This window comes from Vombatus ursinus, unplaced genomic scaffold, assembly GCF_900497805.2.
Source record: "Vombatus ursinus unplaced genomic scaffold, bare-nosed wombat genome assembly UNPS02015255.1, whole genome shotgun sequence".
NCBI lineage: Eukaryota > Metazoa > Chordata > Mammalia > Diprotodontia > Vombatidae > Vombatus > Vombatus ursinus.
The window spans coordinates 16,043,644-16,056,061 of NW_020955033.1; positions in this window are offsets into that span (position 1 = coordinate 16,043,644).

A 12,418-nucleotide genomic window follows, 5' to 3' on the forward strand; every position below is an offset into this window, starting at 1 on the left:
GAAAGAAAGAAAGAAAGAAAGAAAGAAAGAAAGAAAGAAAGAAAGAAAGAAAGAAAGAAAGAAAGAAAGAAAGTGACTAAATAATACTTCCATAAGTTGATTTATAGGCAGATTGGACCCATTTATTCACAGCTTAATATTACAACCAAGTATGCCATAGAACTATAGGTAGCTTTCTAAGAGTTTGTTAACAATATGGCAGAAAGTATACACATATACATTTACACACAAATCCACACCTGTATATATGTACACACACACACACACACACACACACACGCAAAAAGTGATCCATTGAAGAAGGAAATGACAAACATTCCAGTACCTTTGCCAACAAAACCCCATGGACAGTATTAAAGTGATAAAAGAGATGACATCAGGAGATGAGCCCCTCAGATCGGAAGTTCTCCAATATGCTACTGGGGAAGAAGAGAGGACAACTGTAAGTAGGTCCAGTACTAATGAAGCAGCTGGGTCAAAGCTGAAAGGAAGCTCAACTGTGAGTGCATCTGTTGACAAAAGGAAAGTACAATGCCGTAAAGATCAATATTGCATAAGAACCTAGAATGTAAGATCTATGAACCAAGTTTAACTAGATGTGGTCAGATGGGAGATGCAAAGACTAAACTTCAACGTCTTGAGTGTCAATGGGTGTTAAATGTGTGGGAACAGGTGAATTTAATTGAGGTGATAATTACATATACTATTGTGAGTAAGAACCCCTTAGAAGAAATATAGAAGCCCTCATAGTCAATGAAAGGGTAAGAAAAGTAGTACTGGAGTATAATCTCCAAAATGACAGAATGATATCTGTTTGAATCCAATGGAAACTGTTCAATATCACAGTGATACAAGTCTGATGTCAAAGAGGCCAAAGTTGATCAGTCCTATGAAGACCTACAATATCTTCTAGAAATACATCCCTCAAAAAAGATGTTGCATTCATTATAGAAAATTGGAATGCTAAAGTAGGCAATCAAAAGATAATTGGGGTAACAGGACAGTTTGGCCTTGGGGTACAAAATGAAACAGGGTAGAGACTAATAGAGTTTTGTAAAGATAACTCACTGGCCATAGCAAACATTATTTTTCAACAACTCGAAAAAAGGTGACTTGACACACAAACATCACTATATGGTTAATATATAAATCTGATTAATTATATATGTTGCAACCAAAGGTGGATAAGTCTATAGAGTCAGTTAAAACAAGACCTGGAGTTGCCTGTGGTTCAGTATCTGAATACTCAGTGATTAAATCTCAGTTCAAAAAATATATTTTTTTTAAAATGGAGAATAATTTTGTGTTCTGAATATAAGATATAAAACTAGGCATTTTTTTTCTTATTCTGGTGTGATTTTGGAGATTTTTTGCATTGTTTGGTACTTTTCATTTTGTGTACACATAAGAATCACAATTTTTAAAAAGATACACAAATTTTTCCAATTAAAAAAACCACAGTCCCTTTTTAAAATTAGACTCAGGTATTGAAAGATAAACACACTACATTTTAAGTCCATGAATACCTCACCCAAAATTCAATAAAGACATTCATGCTGGGTACAAGTAAATAGACAATTCCCAATTTCATTGACCTGTGCTTAAGTGACATAAAGGATTTTGTATGGAAATGCTTAATTAGAAGTGCAGGTGGGCTGATTCTGTGTTAAGATGAACAAGCTGTGTACCACTGTTATAAATAAGATTTTTAAAAAGAATCTAGAAGAAGGTCTTTGGAATGTTGAGTTAAGCTTCTTCAAAGAATCTCTAATAAAATATAGACAGAATTTTCACAGGTTGAAAATCCATGAGTGGGTTGTGATCTGTATAGATGCAGGAAATACCAACATTAATGACATCACAGACACCTTGAAGTTGGATTATTAAGATACTTTGCATATACTATGGTTTAATTTACTCTAACAAAAGGGAATATCAACCCCATAAAGAATGTAAGAGAGCTAAGCTAGAGGATGGCTAAGTGAGTAATGTGTTTAAGTATTGTAAGGCTGATGAGACCTGGGGTTGGGGTTGCTGAGGCTAGGGAAGGGGAAAATTAGGTGAGACTGATGAAAACTGGGTAAGCTAGCTGCATTGCTTTAGCCCTCAGAAGCATATCAACTTTCTCCTTTGGTCCCTAAGGCTTCAAGGAACATAAAAATAGGAAGTAACAGGCTTTCAAATTGCTTATATTTGAGCTTATTTTGAATGATATTGTTATTGTATAATTGTATATTTTAGGAGAGGCAAAGGAACCAGGTAGAACCTAGATTAGAAAGACAACCGTGGTCTGACTGTATTTGGCAGTGTTTTTATAGGTGTTCTTCCTGTGCTTTCTATTTCCCTAGGTATCTTTTCTGATAGGCCCATGTTAATGAATTGCTCAAATAGAGAACACTAATAGAGATAAATCTATGCCACCAAGTTAATGACAGCTACATTCTTTTCTTTAAATTTAATTAATTTTATTTATTTTTACTTTTCAACAATCACTTCCACAGGATTTTAAATGCCAAATTTTCTCCCCATCTTGCCCCTCCCCCCACCCCAAGATGGCATGCATTCTGAATTCCCTTTCCCCTGATCTGCTCTCCCTTCTATCAATGCCCCCCCTTCTCTTATCCCCTTCCCCTTCAATTTTCCTGTAGGGCAGGATAGATCCCATTGCTTGTATATCTTATTTTCTAGTCCCATGTAAAAACAATTTTTAACATTTGTTTTAAAAATTTGGGTTCCAAATTCTGTCCCTTCCTCCCTCCTCGCTCACCCTCATTGAGAAGACAAGCAACTCCATGTAGGTTATACATGTGTAGTCATGTGAAACACTTCCATAATAGCCATGTTGAGAAAAACTAACTATATTTCCCTTCATCCTATTCCACCGCCCATTTATTCTATTCTCTATTTTGACCCTGTCCTTCCTTAGAAGTATTTGCTTCTGATTATCCCCTCCCCCAGTTTGCCCTCCCTTCTATTATTGCCCCTCTCTTATCCTTTTCCCCACTATTTTCCTGTAGGGTAAGATAGATTTCCATACCCAATTGAGTGTGTATGTACAATCAGGTAGGATTTATGCCAGGAATGCAGGGCTGGTTCAATATTAGGAAAACTATCAGCGTAATTGATCATATCAACAACAAAACCAACAGAAACCACATGATTATCTGTATAAATTCTCTCCCAGTTTTCTGTTTTCCTTCTAATCTCGGTTGCATTGACTTTTTTTTGTGCAAAAACTTTTCAATTTAATGTAATCAAAATAATAGATGCAGAAGAAGCTTTTGACAAAATATAACACCCATTCCTATTGAAAACACTAGAAAACATAGAAATAAATGGAGTCTGTGACCTTGGGCAAGTCACTTAACCCCAATTACCTCACTTAAACAAAAAAGAAAGAAAGAAAGAAAGAAAAAAAGAAATGGAGTTGTCTTAAAATGATAAGTAGCATCTACCTAAAACCTTTATCAAGCATTATATGTAATGGAGATAAGCTAGAAACATTTCCAATAAGATCAGGGGTGAAAAAGGATGTCTGTTATCACCACTGTTGTTCGGTACTAATATGGTACTGGAAACATTAGCTTTAGCAATAAGAGAAGAAAAATAAATTGATGGTATTAGAATAGGCAAAGAAGAAACAAAGCTATCACTCTTTGCAGATGATATGATGATATACTTAGAGAATCCTAAAGAATCAAGTAAAAAACTCCTTGAAATAATAAACAACTTTAGCAAAGTTGCAGGCTATTGAAAAAAAACCACATAAATCATAGGCATTTTCTATATGTTAGCAACAAAGCCCAACAGCAAGAGATAGAAAGAGAAATTCCATTTAAAGTTGCTGTAGACATTATAAAATATTTAGGAGTCTACCAGCTGAAACAAACCCAGGCACTGTATGAACACAATTACAAAACACTTTTCATACAAATAAAGTCAGACCTAAATAATTAGAAAAACAATTGTAGTTGCTCATGGGTACACCTAGCTAATAAAACAAAAATGACAATTCTATCTAAGCTGATTTACTTATTCAGTACTCTACCAAACAAACTACTAAAAATTATTTTATAGAGCTAGAAAAAATAATAATAAGATTCATTTAGAAGAACAAAAGGTCCAGAATATCAAGGGAACTAATGAAAAGAAATGCTAGGGAAGGTGGCCACGCCATGCCAAATCTTAAATTGTATTATAAAACAGCAATCATCAAAACTACTTTTTACTAAGAAATAGAATGGTGGATCAGTGGAATAGGTTAGGTATGTAAGACCCAGTAGTCAATGACTACAGCAATCTACTGTTTGATAAACCCCCAACCCCAACTTCTGAGATAAGAACTCAGTATTTGACAAAAACTGCTGGGAAAACAAGAAAAGAGTATGGCAGAAACTAGGCATAGACCAAAATCTTTTACCATATACCAAAATAAAGTCAAAATGGGTACACAATTTAGATATAAAGGCTGATACTATAAGCAAACTGGAAGAGCAAGGAATGGTTTACCTCTCAGATTTATGGAGAACAGAAGAATTTATGACCAAAAAGAAGAGATACAGAACATTATGAAATACAAAATGAATTATTTTGATTACATTAAATTGAAAAGTTTTTGCACAAAAAAAGCCAGCACAACCAAGATTAGAAGGAAAACAGAAAACTGGGAAAGAATTTATACAACTAGAGTCTCTGATAAGGGCCTCACTTCTAAAATATATAGAGAACTGAGTCAAATTTATAAGAATACAAGGCATTCCCCAATTGATAAATGGTCAAAGGATATGAACAGGCAGTTTTCAGATGAAGAAATTAAACCTGTCTATAGTCATCTGAAAAAATGATTTAAATCACTATTGATTAGAGAAATACAAATCAAAACAACTCTGAGGTACCACATCACACCTATCAGATTGGCTAACACAGCAAAACAGGAAAATGACAAATGTTGGAGAAGATGAGGGAAAATTGGAACACTAATGCATTGTTGGTGGAGTTGTGAACTGATCCAATCATTTTGGAGAGCAATTTGGAACTATGCCCAAAGGCCTAAAAAAATGTGCATACCCTTTGACCCAGCAATAGCACTTCTAGGGCTGTATCCCAAAGAGATCATAAAAATGGGAAAAGGACCCACAGGTACAAAAATATTTATAGCAGCTCTTTCTGTGGTGGCCAAGAATCAGAAATTGAGAGGATGCCCATCAATTGAGGAATAGCTGAACAAGTTGTGGTATATGAATGTAATGGGATACTATTATGTTATAAAAAATGATGAGCAAGCAGACTTTCGAAAAACCTAGAAAGACATGTATCGACTAATGCTGAGTGAAGTGAGAAGAAACAGGAGAATGTTCTACACAGTTACAGCCAAGTTGTCCAATGACTAACTTTGACAGACTTAGCTCTTCTCAGCAATGCAAGTATCTAAGAAATTTCCAAAAAGTCTCATGATGGAAAGTGCTATCTACATCCAGAGAAAGAACTATAGAGTTTGAATGCAGATGGAAGTATACTATTTGCTTATTTTTTCCTCTTCTGTTTTATTTTGTTTCTTCTTTCTTGTGGTTCCTCCTAATTATTCCAATTCTTCTTTACAACATGAGTAATGTGAAAATGTTTAATAGGAATGTATATGTAGAGCCTTAAAAATGAGATTTGCTAATGTTCTCCCATATTAGCAAAGGGTCATATAAAGTTAACAGCAGTTCATTTCTAAACAAGCAAAGAAGGTGTGGGGGCAGATAAAGCACCAGCTCTGCTGTCAGGAGCATCTGAATTCAAATCCATCCTACGCCACTTGACACTTACTAGCTATGTGACCCTGGGCAAGTCATTTAACCCAATTGCCTCACAAATAACTAAGTAAATAAGTAAGTAAAGGCAAATTAGGAAAACATAGGGAAACAGTTGGATGACTCATCAGAAAACAGAGTGGCATAGTAACTTTGGAATCAAAGCCTGGTCCTGTGTCGCTGCTAATGCTGACAATTCAAGAAGAAAATTAGTTCTCATTAAGTGAATTGAGGGCAAATTTATAAATGAACAAAAGATAAACCTCTAGAAATTATTACTTGGCTGGAAAGTGTGATGTCCAAAAACTGTAACAATGGCTTTGAATAACTCTAAACCATTTATCGTTAAACTGCATAAAAATACCAAACCTTTTAGCTACCTAATTAATCATGTCCTAAATTAATTGGTGTTCATCATTGCTTTCTATTCGCCTCTAGCATTGTGTGTACAATGTTCTTTCTAGGCAGTGTCCAACAGGCTTTTAGAAAACTATGATTCCATAATTAGCATTTTAGTTATAGTGCTTCCTTAGAAACATACTTTGATTTGCTCTGCTCTAGTAAACTTCAAAGTCTCTGAAAGACAAAAAAAAAATCAGAAGGGAAGTATTCATGCAAACAAATTTTCTAAGTTTATTAGATTCTCAGAAATTTTCACCATTTTGTTTTATTTCAGCCCCAGATAACCAAGTTTTGGATATAAGAATGGATATTTTAGGAAAGTTCTAATATGTCAGAAATGAAAAAAAATGGGAATACCTAGAATGTGATTCTGTCTTGCCAAATAATTATGGGCATTATTGCTGCCAAATGCTATAGCTGGTGAAAATATTTGAATTTGTAAAAAATCAATGTGAGACATTTCTGTTTTCCCTTTGCCATGAGACCTAGCCAAACTGCAGCTTTTTACACTATAAGTCCAGGGAAACATTTGGATTTGCGATCTTATGTTTGATATGTTGTGGTACACTTCAATGGTTAGGGTGGTCATGGGAATTGTAGCTATAATAAAGGCCTCTCAGCTTCCTGCCCTCATCCCACTTTAGGGGATCCTCAGCAGCAATAAAGAAAATTGGTGGTTAGAGAACAGGGACCTAGGGAGACTTAATCTTTATGCCTTGTATCCTACAATTCTAAGCTTCATAATTTTCTGTGTACTGGATGATAGCCATTCCCCTCTATTGAGTTTAATGGAAATCACTAACAGATTTATGGGTAATGTGGCATCCTTCATTTATAAAAGAACATCTAAAAGAATGAAGAAAAAAAAGGCTGTCAAAGATGTGGGTTCAAATCCCTGTTCTACAATTTATTTGTTTTATTATTATTGTTATTATTATTATTTGGCACATAATTTACCTACTTTGAATCTGTTCTGTCTTTCTTTACTCATCAATATATATTTGTAAATGCAATCCCAAAGTCCATTGGTATGGGACTCTTTCCTTATTAGTGAGAATCAAGATCTCTGTGTGTGAAAAGTGCAGAAGTGGTAAGTGAGGAAATTACTCTACTCTTCTTTGAGTTCTTCAGAGTTTTCAAGTCACTGCAGCCCCTGTAGTGTCTTTGGGCACTTCTGTCTTCTAACTTTGAGAGGGTAGACATGAGAGGTTGTTGAAGGAAAAGACTGGGTAGACATGAGAGGACCTGGTAGTCTCCATCAAGTCATTATCCCTAACTTGCTACACTTAGAGACTTTGATAAACTTCCCCTGGGATGAGATATGAAACTTTTGCTCTTGGGTAAGCTGAGTTGCCTTGTTCCCACTTTGTATTGTCTAGTATATATTTTCCTATACATACCTTCTCTGATTTTTGTTTTGCTATCTATTAATATATGAAATATTTTGGCTAAGTGCTATGTATGTTCATTGTAGAAATGGTATTTATTGGGAAAAAGGTCACCTCTATAAATGGTGGGCTACTGCTTCCCCCCAATAATGAAACACTGATAAGAAGTCAGCTTGAACTAGATCACATCTTCTAAACTAGCAATATTTAAGGAAGCAGATTGATATAATCCCAGTTTGGCAGACCCTTTCTCTGAGGAGAGCTGAGTGGTATCTGGCTCTTATCCTCCTTCTTCTCATCCTGGCAGGAATTAAAGTGTACCTTTAAGAAGGCTGGGGAAGAAGAGGTTAGCTATTTCTATTCTGCCTACCTTTGTGCTACATGGCAACATCCCCTTCCCCAATGCTACATGTGAGAGATAGCCCTTATACTATATGGGCCTTGATACCATTTATATATGCCAGGTACTAGATTATCTCAGTTGATCTTCTCAAGAAACCTGGGAGGTAGGTGCTATTATTATTTTCATCTTATAATTGAGGAAACTGAGACAGAGGTTAAGTAACCTGACTAGGGTCACAGAGCTACTAAGTGTCTAAAGGCTGGATTTGAACTAAGATCTTCTTGACTTTAGGTCCAGCACTCTATCCACTGAGCTACGTAGCTGCCAGTAGTCTACATTTGCAAGACAGAATGATGGGCAAAGAAGTGTAGTGTGTGTCCATGGAACAAAGCAAAATATATTTTGTATGACATACTCATGATATACATAAGCTTCAGATTTATGACCTATGTCTTATTAACATAAATTGCTAACTAGGTGTACAACAATAAAGAATATTAATATAATAATGAATTTGTAACTATGATCATTTGGGAAGGAGGGGAGGTCTGGATCTAGTGATCTTTACATAATTGAGTTGTTTTAAGTAGATTTTCCCCTTTTTGTTCTCAAATCCAAAGCATATCCACCTAAGCAGCAGCTGATACCCTGAACCTGTCTCATTTCCAGTAAACCAGAGCCAGACTACCCAGTAGATAAATCAACCATGTGTATATGGTGATCCTATTCTTAGCATGTGCCTATATGCCCCTAGGTTAGCAGAAGCCAATCTGTTAAAGAAGAAGAAAACCCTGATATATGGAATAGATTTATTTTTATTCAGCATTTAGCCTGCACAGCAAATTTTAACCCTTCCCCAAGGGGTGACACAGGTGCAGACACTTATATTGCAGTGCCAAAGAATATGGGCAGACCCAGATAAAAGCCAGAATGAGAGCTATAGCTTCACCCCCACCCTAAGAAAATCCTGTCAACTCAGTGCTGCAAACTCATCATTTTTCATCCTCCCTCTGTTGGAAAATTTCCTATGTACCTAATCTTGGACTAGTTTTTTATTGACCTGGAAACAGCTTGCACCCTTTATGCCCCTTCTTAGACAATAATCCTGTTGGATGACATTGGCTTTGGTTCTGACATCTCCAGGGAAATTCTTTTTGTGTTTGTAATTTTATCATGTTGGCATTGTCCTCCTAAATGATTAAGCCACTTTGAACAAAATTCTGGATTCTATGTGGATTTCAACACTTGTCCCTAAACTACAACTTGCTCTTAAAAACAAAAAAAAGCAAAAAAAAAGTAGTCAATGACTATGGTAATCTTTGATAAACCCAAAGACCCCAGCTTCTGGGATAAGAACCCACTCTTTGAAAAAACTTCTGGGAAAACTGGAAAAGAGTATGGCAGAAACTAGACATAGACCAAAATCTCACACCATATACCAAAATAAAGTCAAAATGGGTTCATGATTTAGATATAAAGGCTGATACTATAAGCAAACTGGGAGAGCAAGGAATAGTTTACCTGTCAGATCTATGGAGAACAGAAGAATTCATGACCAAACAGGAGATAGAGAACATTATGAAAAGCAAAATAGATAATTTTGATTACATTAAATTGAAAAGTTTTTGCATAAACAAAGCCAATGCAACTAAGGAAGGTAGAAAATTGGGAAAGAATTTTTACCACCACCAGTCTCTCTGATAAGGGCCTCATTTCTAAAATATGTAGAGAATTAAGTCAAATTTATAAGAATACAAGCCATTCCCCAATTGATAAATGGTCAAAGGATATGAACAGACAGTTCTCACATGAAGAAATTAAAGCCATCTATAGTCATATGAAAAAATGCTCTAAATCACTATTGATTAGAGAAATGCAAATCAAAACAACTCTGAGGTACCACATCACATCTATCAGAATGGCCAACATGAAAATGATAAATGCTGGAGAAGATGTGGGAAAATTGGAACACTAATGCATTGTTGGTGGAGTTGTGAAATGATCCAACCATTTTGGAGAGCAATTTGGAACTATGCCCAAAGGGCTATCAAAATGTGCATCCCCTTTGACCCAGCAATAGCACTTCTACGGCTGTATCCCAAAGAGATCACACAAATGGGAAAAGGACCTACATGTACAAAAATATTCATAGCAGCTCTTTTTGTGGTGGCAAAGAACTGGAAATTGAGAGTATGCCCATCTATTGGGGAATAGCTGAGCAAATTGTGGCATATGGATGTGATGGAATACTATTGTGCTATAAGAATTGATGAACAGGCTGACTTCAGAAAAACCTGGAAAGACTTGTATGGTCTGATGCTGAGTGAAGTGAACAGAACCAAGAGAACGTTGTACACAATAACAGTCACGTTGCAAGATGACTAATATTGATAAACTTAACCCTTCCTGGCAATACAAGGATCTAAGACATCTCCAGAGGCCTTGTGATGGAAAATACTATCCAAACCCAAAGAAAGAACTATGGAAGCCAAATTGCTAATTTTTTCTCTTCTGTTGAGTTTTGTTTCCTCTTTCTCATGGTTCCTCCTATTGGTTTTAATTTCCACTTACAACATCACTAATGTGAACATATGTTTAATATGAATGTAAATGTATAGCCTATATCAGATTATGTGCTGTCTTGGGGAGGGTGGTGGGGAGGAAGGGGGAGAAAAATTTTAAACTCAAAAGCATATGGAAGTGATTATTGATAAATCAAAATAAATTAATAAAAAAAAAAGAAAACAAAAAAAATCCCACAAACAAAAACAACTGTTTGAATATGGTTTATAGAAGAGCTTAAACATTTTAAGCAGAACCAAATAAGGAGTGGGCATCAATCATGGGCACCCCTTTTCTGCCTAACCTTACAAATGACAGCAAAGGAGACAATGAGTCAAATTGTCAGATCTGGCATCTGTGATTCCCTGACTCTCTTATGTCTGCTCCTTGACACCAATTCTAATGGTTTTGGTAAAATTCGATTGTTTTCTTCTTGTGTGCTTGTGCCTCTGAGTACTTTTACTTCACTACAACTTGTTTCCTAATCTCATCTAGTCCAGGAACTCCTTTACTAAGATTCACTTCAACTGGTGTTCTACATCATTACTATTTCCTCTTAACCTTCACCAACTGATCCAGAGATAGTCTTCACTTTTTCATCTTTAAGAATTTGTTCTCCTTTTTGTACTGATATGCCTAAAGTATGGATGGAGTCAGCCTCAGTTGCCTTAACTAAAAAATGGTGCCCCTAAACATAAGGGGCAAAGGGAAAATTCCTGACATGTGTTGACCAATATTGTATTCATGTCTATGCCATGTAGTTAAAACAAAAGATAGTACATCAAGACAAAAAGTCAATTTGTTTTTTTTTTCCTTTTTAGACAATTGGGGTTAAGCAACTTGCCCAGGGTCACACAGTTAGTAAGTGTCAAGTGTTTGGTTTGAGGCCAGATTTGAACTCAGGTCCTACAGACTTCAGGGCTGGTGCTCTATCCACTGCACCACCTAGCTGCCCCACAAAAAGTCAATTTGATCAGTCATGTCTGATTCTATTTTTTTTTTTGGGTAGGCAATGAGGTTAAGTGACTTGCCCAGGGTCACAGAGCTAGTAAGTGTCAAGTATCTGAGACCAGATTTGAACTCAGGTCCTCCTGACTCCAAGGCTGGAGGTCTATCCATGCCACCTAGCTGCCCCTATTTGGGGTTTTCCTGTCAAATATAGTGGAATAGTTTGCTATTTCTTTCTTCATCTCATTTTACAGATGAGGAAACCGAGGCAAACAGGGTTTGTCTTGGGTCACACAGCTAATAAGTGTCTGAGGCCAAATCTGAACTCAGGTCCTTCTGGTTTCTGGCCCAGTGCTCTATCCACTGCACCATCTAGCTATTGTAAAAGACAATAAAATAAAAATTTATTAAGTCCCTGCTTTGTGCCAGATACTGCTAAGTACTAGGGATAGAAATAAGTATAAGAAAGGCAGTTCCTGCCCTTGAGGAGCTTAAGAATCTAATGAGACAATACATATTTTTTGTTTGTGCATGTTCTGATATTTTTCTTTTTTTAAGTTTTTGAATATGGCTCTGTGAGCTGTTTCTGTTGCTTTTTAGCATAAAAAAATGAAAATAATCCAAAAAACTTGGGACTTATGAGTCTTAGAGATGGCCCTACATGGACCCATATTGTGGGTCAAATTGTGTGAAGCTGTGACCTGCACTAAGTCTCTTATCTACTACAGATATTTCACTGCGGATGATGCTATAATGAAAGAATATTTTCCTATCAGACATTCCCTGTGGGGTTTTGTATGAAAGAGGCTCTATTCACGGTAAATTTATTTGTCTGCTCAGCAATATATGGTAAGGACATTTTTCACCTGGAATATTTTTTTAAATACAATTCACCATAAGTTCAGTATTCAAAATGTGATTACTATGACACTTGCTTTAATGGAGTACATGAGTAGGAACAGAATTTCATGGTTAAAGGG